Below are 12,378 nucleotides of genomic sequence, written 5' to 3'. Positions count from 1 at the left end.
GTTAGTCTTCTCAGACCATCCAGAGGTGGAGGTTGTGGAAACAGTGGGAGTCCAGAAGTGACCAGATGGATTTTTTAATATGCCGAATATGATTAAATACATTTTAATGATCTGGTTCTCAGTGGTGCTGTTTAGGGATGTCACATGGCTCCTCCTTCTAATGTGGACCATCTGTCTGCAAAAATAAATAATTAAATAAACAGAGAAATCTTCTTGTCTAACACTCACGGGAAACCTACTCCTATGAACCCCTGCTGAACTAAACAGTACACCTACTCCTATGAACCCCTGCTGAACTAAGCAGTACACCTACTCCTATGAACCCCTGCTGAACTAAGCACTACACCTACTCCTATGAACCCCTGCTGAACTAAGCAGTACACCTACTCCTATGAACCCTTGCTGAACTAAGCAGTACATCTACTCCTATGAACCCCTGCTGAACTAAACAGTACACCTACTCCTATGAACCCCTGCTGAACTAAACAGTACACCTTCTCCTATGAACCCCTGCTGAACTAAACAGTACACCTTCTCCTATGAACCCCTGCTGAACTAAACAGTACACCTTCTCCTATGAACCCCTGCTGAACTAAACAGTACACCTTCTCCTATGAACCCCTGCTGAACTAAACAGTACACCTACTTGGACCTGCAAGTTATTTGAACCCTAACCCGAAACCAATGCAAAAAAAGGGTTCATGGCAGTATGTGCATCGGATTTGGATGTGCTTGGTTTGAATTATTCTCAATGAATCATACACACACTTCGCCCACCTTAATCACAAGATAGCTCAATAATTATACATGCTACTGCATGCAGCCTTCTACTGTATATCTTCAATACTTCCTCCTTAAAGGAAAATTCATTATGATGCAAAATGTTGGTGACACTTTGCTTCTTGGGAGTCCAATATCTTGAGAACTTGACTGCTGACATGCAAAATTTTTTGGGCACAGTATCAACAGTGGACTAATAGAAAAATATATCATTTTTGAGTTGAGCTTTCCTTTAAGCATCCTTTTGATGTTCCTTGCTCTCCATACATCCCTCTAGTTTGTCTTCACAATAGCACTTTAACAAAATATAAAACCAGTGTGGATCAATATATCAGTGATACTTGTCCGCTGCTTTCCCTGGTTCCAAACTTAATTTGGAGATTTGTGGACAGGGATGCATAATGCAAGAGAACTGGCATCAATGATACACTTGTTTATTCATACCACAGCAATACTTAATTGATTGGATTCTCTTTGCTTAATGTTGAACTAAACAGCCATAGACCTGTGTTAATTTCTGTATGCTGTATTTCCCCAGCATGTCCACCGTGTATCGTGTTGTTCAGTGTGTTGTGTGCATCATTAATTGTGCCCATCTAACACACACAGAGGCTCTTGTATCATGTTGAGAATGCACAGGACTATATTAGCAAGTTCTAATTAGGATTTGAAAATTACTTAAAAAAGCATTTAGGTAAAGTACCGTATATAACAGCCATGCTTCAGGATGTATTCCTGTCCTCATTGGCATTCATTTAGTGTTATATAGCAGTGTTACACAATATAGTTCTGGAAGTGGGATATGAATACAAGCACAATTGTCACTTCCTAAAGTCATAACAAAATGACATGTTCACATTGTCTTATAAAGCAACCCTGTACTGTATTCAGGTCAGTGTTCTCCCACATTGAAAGTCAAGTGACCTACAAAAACACACTGAGTTCATCCAGTCATCTCTGACTGGTCCTTGATACTTTCCGAAAAGAAGAGCAGGAGGAATAAGAGAGAGTGGTAATGCTGACAGAACCAACGGCTCCTCAGTTGTAATTCTGTGTGTGTGCGCGCGTGTTTGCACTCTGAGGTCAGGCTGTGTGTGTGAGGGCTGCAGAGAGAAGACCTGCCGAATGATTTTCAAGGAGAGGTCATAAAGGTCACCACCGTAGTGCGGTGGAAGGTGCCCAGACCCTCAGCAGAATATCAACTCTCTTTGCATTTCTCTTCCATTTACATGGAGCCTCATGTCCATACTGGTCTCTGCCCCTGCAGGTAAAGAAAAGTGAGGTACTGTAGAAGATCAGAGAGGAGTTCACACTGCATCAAGTCTAAAAGTTGTGTTCTGCTCTGGAGTCCAGGTACACTTATAGACAGGTAAATATGATTAAACAAGACAAGCACACAGTGTACAGTATCTGACTAAACTCTTGGACAGTTTGCAGTGCAGAGGGAAAGGACAGCTGTTATGTAAAATGGCAATACATTTGGTTGTGTCTAAAAATACATGAATTAAGATGGTGACATGTTATAGGGGATGTACTCACTACTGTAGCTAGGTTTCCATCCAATTAGTGACAGATTTTCATGCAAATATTCAAAAATCTGCATTAATAACAAAATCTGCATTTTGCCATAGATGGGTTTCCATCAAATTGACCTGTTGTGAATAAAAGGCTGTGCCTGATGACTGTGTATATATAAAAAAATAAATATATATATATACTTTTTACCCCTTTTCTCCCCAATTGGTAGTTACAGTCTTGTCCCATCGCTGCAACTCCCGTACGGACTCGGGAGAGGGGAAGGTCGAGAGCCATGCGACCTCCGAAACATGACCCCGCCAAGCCGCACTGCTTGCTTAACCTGGAAGCCAGCCGCACCAATGTGTCGGAGGAAACACCGTACAGCTGGCAACCGAAGTCAGTGTGCATGCGCCCGTCCGCCACAAGGAGTCGCTAGAGTGCAATGGGACAAGGACATCCCAGCCGGCCAAACCCTCTCCTAACCCAGACGACACTGGGCCAATTGTGCATCGCCTCATGGGTCTCCCGTTCGCGGCACAGCCCGGGATCGAACCTGGATCTGTAGTGACGACTCTAGCACTGCGATGCAGTGCCTTAGACCGCTGTGCCACTCGGGAGACCCTCGGGAGACCCACCCTTTGCGGTTAAATTCCCATGTACTGAATATAAAATAAAAAAAAGTTAAATGGGTTTCCATGGCATTTCCGACTCTACTGATGGTTTTGTCAACAAAAAAATGGTGCGTTATATAGTGCATGTGACCACTCTGGTCTTGGCATGTGCGCTCTAGCCAACAGCTTGACATACAGTGTGCGTAAAATAGCCTACGTGATGAAATTATTATGGACAAAAGAGCGAGATTATTTGTCAAAAGGCAGCCAAGCATGATCATCATGTCTCCATAATAAGAACCTTGATATTTATTGGAGAGGAGCATCAATCACAGCGTGTACTTTCACCACCTTGTAAAGTTCATCGTAACTTATCTGTAGCCTAATAAACTGCATTATTTCCCAATTAGTCGTAGTGGGTGGACCACACAACATATCATCACGTGATTCCAAGTTTACTTCCATATGATGGTTATTATATCAATATTTGTGCAGAAAGGAATTTCCATTGCCATTTCTTGCATAATTAATTTTACAGACAGAAAAAGATCCCACCTCAACTAGCGTATTTGTTTTGTAGACATTTGGAAAGTTTGCTGACAAATTTGCTGTTTCCATCAGGCCTGTCGTGACATTTTTTAATGTAATGTGTACATTACTCGCTTAAAAAGGTTGGATGGAAACCTGGTTAATGACAGCAAAAATGTAATGAGCATAAATCAAGTCATTCATGACCTTTTGATTATTGTAAGTCAATATATGTCCTGTTGCATGGTAGAAGCCTTTAAATGTATCATCCCCTATGCTTATTGTGATGCACTTCAACACTGCCTATCCTGTTAGTGTTGTTTCTGGTCATGTCTCAACATGGGGCTTAGTGTACGTCAATGTCAATGGCAGAGCAACAAAGGAGCGGAGCTCCAATGCATGGTGCCCAGTGGATGACATTTATCCCCACTCTGTATTTCTGCTGTTAATCCGATTGGAGACAAAGGCCTTCATTCCCAATCACATTAACCAGTTGGCATCTCTTCAGTCTCTTTCACTCTTAATCCCATTCAATAAGAGCAAAAGTTTTACTTGATCTGATTGGGCACAACAGCAATCTGATACTGGAAGATAATTGGTCATATCTGATTTTGGGAAGCGGGGGGAAAGAAAACATTTAGAGGTGGGGAAGGGGGTTGGGAAATAAGTGAGGGAAGTGGGTGGGAAAGAGATAGATAGTAGGATGAGCTAAAGGAGAGTTGAGCAATGATCCATCTGAGCAATGATGGGGCTCCTTGTTTTTCTGTTAGTCGTCTTGCCTGGGGATATGAACGATTGTTGGTCAATCCTTTAAACCAGGTAGGCCTACAACTGAACTGAATTCTGGAGATGTGTGTCAGCCACTTTTAGATATATTCTTTGCCTTACCACTAAGTAAAAGGATCACCCTTCCAAAAATGAGATATGTGTTCAATTTCACCTTCTAATTTCACCTTTCAATCTCCTTTATCCTCTCTGGAAATGTGCTGCTTCAATCCTTTGACAAAGAGCTTAGCCACCCAAAGCCACCAGTGATGGGAATTGGTGTCTACTGTGTTAATACACACTACCCCTAGGGATCTCTTATGTGTCTCATTACCATTCACAGAAACACTATGAGAAATTGACACAGATGTGCTTACACGTGTTAATGTCTGCCTGCACTGTTTTTATTTTGTCTCTCACTTACGCTCTGTGCTGTAGCCTACATAATTTCCAACGTTTAGGCACTGTAGGCCCCTAAAATTCAATTCTGGGCCATGGTTACCAAATCATTCTTCACCTCAATTTCGGGACTGATTTAAACCTGGGACAGCAGGTGGGTGCAATTAATTATCAGGTAGAACAGAAAATCAGCAGTAGTCCGGACCTTGTTGGGTAACATTTGAATAACCCTGCTCTAGGCTATGCATTACTGTATATTCCAATAGTTACATATTTTGAATCATTTTCAAATTACAGCAGTTACAGCAATGCAGAAGCATTACATTCTGTGTGGCTACTGCAGGATTATAGGAGTAGGAGTACCTGTGGCACTCCAAGAACAGGGTTGTCTATACCCCTGCCATATATCCGGCTACTTAGAAAAAAGGTGCCTACACAATAGTTTACCTCATTATTAGAAAAAAGGGATCCAAAAGGTTTTTTGGCTCTCCGCGTAGGATAACTCTTTGAAAAACCCTTTTTGGTTCAAGGTAGAACCTTTTGGAGTTCCATGTAGAAACCTTTCCACAGAGGGTTTTACCTGGAACCCAAAAGAGTGCTCCTATGCGGACAGCCAAAAAACCTTTTTGGATCCCCCTTTTCTAATAATGTATTCAACTATTGTGTAGGCCTATATGTTTGATGTACAGAATTGTTACATGATATGTGAATGCTTTCATACTATTACATCTTAGCTAGTGTAATGCATTGGCAGCAGGTTTTTCAACTAACCTTTACATGGCGATACTTCCTTAATTCTCACCTTGGAAGTCACTGGTATCTTCTCAACTCCCATTGCTAGTTGCAGGAGGAACGTTGGACGTTATGAAATTAAGTACATTTTTGCTTCATGAGATAATCCAACAATATAATATGTATGCCGCCATATTGTCTATTTCAGATCTTCTCTCATTGATCAAGACAGGTGAGTGTCCATCCCAAAGTGCTGCACATCATGACTCAGAAATCAAGCGTCACTTGGAATAACACTAACCTGTCTTGATCAATGAGAGAAGATCACAATTGGACACAGTTTTGGATACACTTCATGGAGCAAGAAAATGTATACATTTCATAATGGAGCATTTTCTAAATTCCAATGTCCCACCTGCAACTAGTGATGGGAGTTGTGAAGAAAAAGGTAACTTCCAAATTGAGAATTAATGAAGTATCGCCATGTAAATGTTAGTTGAAAAATGTCTGCCGGTGCTTTACACTAGCTAAACTGTAACAACTAGGGAGGCATTCACATATCACGTTACAATTCTGGAGGATGTGTGTGAGGATGAGGCCATCATGTGTGCACTCTGATTGTAGCGGGCCATTTTCCCTAATGCAAACTCTCTCACATTGCTAAAGACAGCCGGATATTCACTATTCAAATGTGTACTTTACGCACCACACTGAAAACATGTTGTTGAGTGTTTTGTAGCGGTGTCTAGTTGATTGTATTGATTTGCTGGGAAAAATCCAGGCAGTCTGCGATTAGGCAACATATCTTTGCCTCAGCCATACCTCCAGTAGCTCATTACAGTAATGCTGATGTCGATATTTTTCCTGACTTTGAGTAATTTGAGTTATCATTCAAGAAATGTGTTTCCTACCTGTTAGTCTCTTCTCACACCTGTATCACTTCTTCATTCTCCAGGTAGTTGCCTAGGCATGTGCATGCTCAGGGAGTGCTTGTTTGATTGTCATCATAGTGTTTATTGTAATGTTTTACTTTCCTGATACTTACTTGATGTCGTTTGTCAGGCACACATTCATATTTGAGTCATTTTGTGCCAACATTGCAATGTAAGAAAAAAGTGGGGATAATAACATAGACTACTAGGCTTAGGCTTATACCTGCTGATGCCACCTGACAGAGGATATGTAAGTTCGTTGGTGATGGTGTTTCGGATGAGAAGGAAGGGAACAGACGTGCATGATATGGGATGTGAGATTTGTGCCCAAAAAATGATAATTTAAGTGCAAATTGACATTGAGCCGAAGTGTATTTTCTTGTCAAATTTGTCTTCTTTGGTCTTGAGCACATGATTGCAGTCGTCAGTGATTACACTGCACCTTTATTCAGGAAATCACCTTCTTACCTCTGTGGCTACTCAGGCAATCACAAAGATGGTTGCTTCTTCCTCTCTGTCTATCGCCTCCCTTGGCAGTGAGACATGGTAAGCCTACCTGCATCCAGCAGATACCTTAGGGCACAGATGCTGTGACAGGATGAGCTGAGACAGGATGCCGAAGGGTGCCAGACAGGATGGTGCGTTACCGCCACCAACAACACGGGTGGTGAAATTACATAACAAGCTAGCTAGCTACTTGATACGCCCTGGACCAGAGCTAGGTTGGACCAGAGCTAGCTAGCTACTAGCTATGCCCTGGACCAGAGCTAGACCAGCGCTAGTGTGAACCAGATATTGCTAGCTGCTAGCTACGCCCTGCACCAGAGATACTAGCTATGCTATGGACCAGACAAAGTGCGGACCAGAGCTACAGTACCAGTCAAAAGTTTGGACATACCTACTCATTTAAGGGTTTTTCTGTATTTGTACTATTTTTCTACATTGTAGAACAATAGTGAAGACATCAAAACTATGATGTAACACATATGGAATCATGTAGTAACCAATTTTTCTTTTTAAACAAATCAAAATATATTATATATTTGATATTCTTCATAGTAGCCACCCTTTGCCTTGATGACAACTTTGCACTCTCTTTGCATTCTCTCAACCAGCTTCACCTGAAATGCTTTTCCAACAGTCTTTAAGGAGTTCCCACATATGCTGAGCACTTGTTGGCTGCTTGTCCTTCACTAAGCGGTCCAACTCATCCCAAACCATTTCAATTGGGTTGAGGTTGGGTGATTGTGGAGGCCAGGTCATCTGATGCAGCACTCCATCACTCTCCTTCTTGGTAAATTTGCCTTTACACAGCCTGGAGGTGTGTTGGGTCATTGTCCTGTTGAAAACAAATGATAGTCCCACAAAGCGCAAACCAGATGGGATGGTGTCGCTGCAGAATGCTGTGTTAGCCATGCTGGTTAAGTGGGCCTTGAATTCTAAATAAATCACTGACAGTGTCACCAGCAAAGCACCATTACACCTCCTCCATGCTTCACGGTGAGAACCACACATGCAGAGATCAGCCGCATGGACTCATCAGACCAAAGGCCAGATTTTCACCGGTCTAATGTCAATTGCTTGTGTTTCTTGGCCCAAGCAAGTCTCTTCTTATTATTGGTGTCCTTTAGTTGTGGTTTCTTTGCAGCAATTTGACAATGAAGGCCTGTTTCACGCAGTCTCCTCTGAACAGTTGATGTTGAGATGTGTCTGTTACTTGAACTCTGTGAAGCATTTATTTGGGCTACAATCTATGGTGCAGTTAACTCTAATGAAATTATCCTCCTGTCCTCATGAGAGCCAGTTTCATCATAGAGCTTGATGGTTTTTGCGACTGCGCTTGAAGAAACTTTCAAAGTTCTTGAAATGTTCCGTATTGACTGACCTTCATGTCTTAAAGTAATGATGGACTGTCATTTCTCTTTGCTTATTTGTTCTTGCCATAATATGGACTTGGTCTTTTACCAAATAGGGCTATCTTCTGTATACCACCCCTACCTTGTCACAACACAACTGATTGGCTCAACGCATCAAAATGGAAAGACCTTTCACAAATTAACTTTTAACAAAACACACCTGTTAATTGAAATGCATTCCAGGTGACAACCTCATGAAGCTGGTTGAGAGAATGCCAAGAGTGTGCAAAGCTGTCATCCAGGCAAAGGGTGGCTACTTTGAAGAATCTCAAATCTCAAAAATATTTTGATTTCTTTAACACTTTTTTGGTGACTACATAATTTCCTATGTGTTATTTCATAGTTTTGATGTCTTAACCTATTATTCTACAATGTAGAAAATAGTAAAAATAAAGAAAAACCCTGGAATGAGTAAGTAGGTTTGTCCAAACTTATGACTGGTACCGTAGCTAGCTATGACCTGGACCAGTGCTAGTGCGGTCTACAGCTAGTTGGATGTTTACATACACCTTAGCCAAAGACATTTAAACTCAGTTTTTCACAATTTCTGACATTTAATCCTATAAAATAACCTGTTTTAGGTCAGTTAGGATCACCACTTTATTTTAAGAATGAAATGTCAGAATAATAGTAGAGAGAATGAATTATTTCAACTTTTATTTCTTACCTCACAGTTCCAGTGGGTCAGAAGTTGACATACACTCAATTAGTATTTGGTAGCATTGCCTTTGAATTGTTTAACTTGGGTCAATCGTTTTGGGTAGCCTTCCACAAGCTACCCACAATAAGTTGGGTGAATTTTGGCCCATTCCTCCTGACAGAGCTGGTGTAACTGAGTCAGGCGTGTAGGCCTCCTTGCTCGCACATGCTTTTTCAGTTCTATCCCACACATTTTCTATGGGATTGAGGTCATGGCTTTGTGATGGCAACTCCAATACCTTGACTTTGTTGTCCTTAAGCCATTTTGCCACAACTTTGGAAGAATGCCTGGGGTCATTGTCCATTTGGAAGACCCATTTGCGACCAAGCTTTAACTTCCTGACTGATGTCTTGAGATGTTGCTTCAATATATCCACATAATTGTCCTGCCTCATGATGCCATCTATTCTGTGAAGTGCACCAGTCCCTCTTGCAGCAAAGCACCCCTACAAAATGATCCCGCCACCCCCTGCTTCACGGTTGGGATGGTGTTCTTCGGCTTGCAAGCGTCCCCCTTTTTCCTCCAAACATAACGATGGTCATTATGGCCAAACAGTTCTATTTTTGTTTCATCAGACCAGAAGAAATTTCTCCAAAAAGTACAGTCTTTGTCCTCATGTGCAGTTTAAAACCATAGTCAGGCTTTTTTTGGGGCGGTTTTGGAGCAGTGGCTTCTTCCTTGCTGAGTGGCCTTTCAGGTTATGTCGATATAGGACTTGTTTTACTGTGGATCTAGATACTTTTTTACCTGTTTTCTCCAGCATCTTCACAAGGTCCTTTGCTATTGTTCTGGGATTGATTTGCACTTTTCGCAACAAAGTGCGTTCATCTCTAGGACACAGAACGTGTCTCCTTCCTGAGCGGTATGATGGCTTTGTGGTCCCATGGTGTTTATACTTGCGTTCTATTGTTTGTACAGATGAACGTGGTACCTTCAGGCGTTTGGAAATTTTACATTTACATTTCATTTACATTTACATTTACATTTAAGTCATTTAGCAGACGCTCTTATCCAGAGCGACTTACAAATTGGTGCATTCACCTTATGACATCCAGTGGAACAGCCACTTTACAATAGTGCATCTAAATCTTTTAAGGGGGGGGGGTCAGAAGGATTGCTTTATCCTATCCTAGGTATTCCTTGAAGAGGTGGGGTTTCAGGTGTCTCCGGAAGGTGGTGATTGACTCCGCTGTCCTGGCGTCGTGAGGGAGTTTGTTCCACCATTGGGGTGCCAGAGCAGCGAACAGTTTTGACTGGGCTGAGCGGGAACTGTACTTCCTCAGTGGTAGGGAGGCGAGCAGGCCAGAGGTGGATGAACGCAGTGCCCTTGTTTGGGTGTAGGGCCTGATCAGAGCCTGAAGGTACTGAGGTGCCGTTCCCCTCACAGCTCCGTAGGCAAGCACCATGGTCTTGTAGCGGATGCGAGCTTCAACTGGAAGCCAGTGGAGAGAGCGGAGGAGCGGGGTGACGTGAGAGAACTTGGGAAGGTTGAACACCAGACGGGCTGCGGCGTTCTGGATGAGTTGTAGGGGTTTAATGGCACAGGCAGGGAGCCCAGCCAACAGCGAGTTGCAGTAATCCAGACGGGAGATGACAAGTGCCTGGATTAGGACCTGCGGCGCTTCCTGTGTGAGGCAGGGTCGTACTCTGCGGATGTTGTAGAGCATGAACCTACAGGAATGGGCCACCGCCTTGATGTTAGTTGAGAACGACAGGGTGTTGTCCAGGATCACGCCAAGGTTCTTAGCGCTCTGGGAGGAGGACACAATGGAGTTGTCAACCGTGATGGCGAGATCATGGAACGGGCAGTCCTTCCCCGGGAGGAAGAGCAGCTCCGTCTTGCCGAGGTTCAGCTTGAGGTGGTGATCCGTCATCCACACTGATATGTCTGCCAGACATGCAGAGATGCGATTCGCCACCTGGTCATCAGAAGGGGGAAAGGAGAAGATTAATTGTGTGTCGTCTGCATAGCAATGATAGGAGAGACCATGTGAGGTTATGACAGAGCCAAGTGACTTGGTGTATAGCGAGAATAGGAGAGGGCCTAGAACAGAGCCCTGGGGGACACCAGTGGTGAGAGCGCGTGGTGAGGAGACAGATTCTCGCCACGCCACCTGGTAGGAGCGACCTGTCAGGTAGGACGCAATCCAAGCGTGGGCCGCGCCGGAGATGCCCAACTCGGAGAGGGTGGAGAGGAGGATCTGATGGTTCACAGTATCGAAGGCAGCCGATAGGTCTAGAAGGATGAGAGCAGAGGAGAGAGAGTTAGCTTTAGCAGTGCGGAGCGCCTCTGCTCTTCTCCGTGATACAGAGAAGAGCAGTCTCAGTTGAGTGACTAGTCTTGAAATTGCTCCCATGGATGAGCTAGACTTGTGTGGGTCAAAAAATAATAATAATTCTGAGGTCTTGGCTGATTTCTTTTAATTTTCCCATGGTGTCAAGCAAAGAGACAATGAGCTTGAAGGTAGGCCTTGAAATACATCTACAGGTACACCTCCAATTGACTCAAATGATGTCATTTAGCCTATTAGAGGCTTCTAAAGCTATGACATACTTTTCTGGAATTTTCCAAGCTGTTTAAAGGCACAGTCAACATAGTGTGTGTAAACTTCTGACACACTGGAATTGTGATACAGTGAAATAATCTGTCTGGAAACAGTTGTTGGAAAAATGACTTGTGTCATGCACAAAGTAGATGTCCTATCCGACTTACCAAAACTACAGTTTGTTGACAATAAATTTGTGGAGTGGTTGAAAAACGAGTTTTAATGACTCCAGCCTAAGTGTATGTAAACTTCCGACTTTAACTGTTTAAGACAACTGCTGGGACAGCCCAAGCAGAGCTCCAGATCAATATGACCGAACATCAGCACTGCGATTACTCCCCACGGACTGGCAGAATCCATTTCTTCCTTTAACGAGTCTGACTAGCCCGACACGAACGATATACTGCTTTCTCGGGAACAGGCCCAGATTCCCATGATTTGTGTGAAGAGGAGGCGGAGAAAAAGTGGCCAACGGGCGGGCTGCCTTCTGAGAATTCGTAGGCGATCGAATAAACACCCACTTCCATCCATGCACGTTTGCTAGCAGAAATCTTTGGAGAATAATCTTGCGCGTAGGTCATCTATTTTAATCTACCAACGGGACATTCACAACTGTAATATCTTATGTTTCACGGAGTCGTGGCTGAACGACAACACTATCAACATACAGCTGGCTTGTTATACTCTGTAACGGCAGGATAGAACAGCGGCGTCTGTTAAGATAAGAGGCGGCGGGCTAGGTATTTTTTGTAATAACAGCTGGTGCACAGCTGTTATTACAAAAATCTACGAGCTATTGCTCATATCTACAAGCTATTGCTCGCCTGAGGTAGAGTATCTCATGATAAGCTGTGGACCGCACTATCTATCTAGAGTTTTCATCTGCATTTTTCGTAGCTGTTTACATATCACCACAGTCAGAGGCTGGCACTAAGACAACTTTGAATGAGC

The 12,378-nt window shown here is 43.1% G+C and overlaps 1 protein-coding gene across 3 annotated transcripts in view; it reads left to right on the top strand.

Moving 5' to 3' along the window:
* fhit (fragile histidine triad diadenosine triphosphatase) overlaps nucleotides 1-12,378 on the top strand; it is a 359,526-nt gene that overhangs the window by 3,105 nt on the left and 344,043 nt on the right. For 2 of the 3 annotated variants that reach the window (XM_055917160.1, XM_055917157.1), the window contains exon 2: nucleotides 2,048-2,149. The exons of the other annotated variant lie outside the window; for it this stretch is intronic. The gene's annotated coding sequence lies outside the window, so the exon portion shown is untranslated. The remainder of the gene's footprint in view (nucleotides 1-2,047; nucleotides 2,150-12,378) is intronic. 3 annotated transcript variants of the gene reach the window in all.

Source organism: Salvelinus fontinalis, chromosome 3 (genome assembly GCF_029448725.1).
Source record: "Salvelinus fontinalis isolate EN_2023a chromosome 3, ASM2944872v1, whole genome shotgun sequence".
NCBI classification, from domain to species: domain Eukaryota; kingdom Metazoa; phylum Chordata; class Actinopteri; order Salmoniformes; family Salmonidae; genus Salvelinus; species Salvelinus fontinalis.
This window is presented reverse-complemented; position numbering and strand designations above follow the sequence as displayed.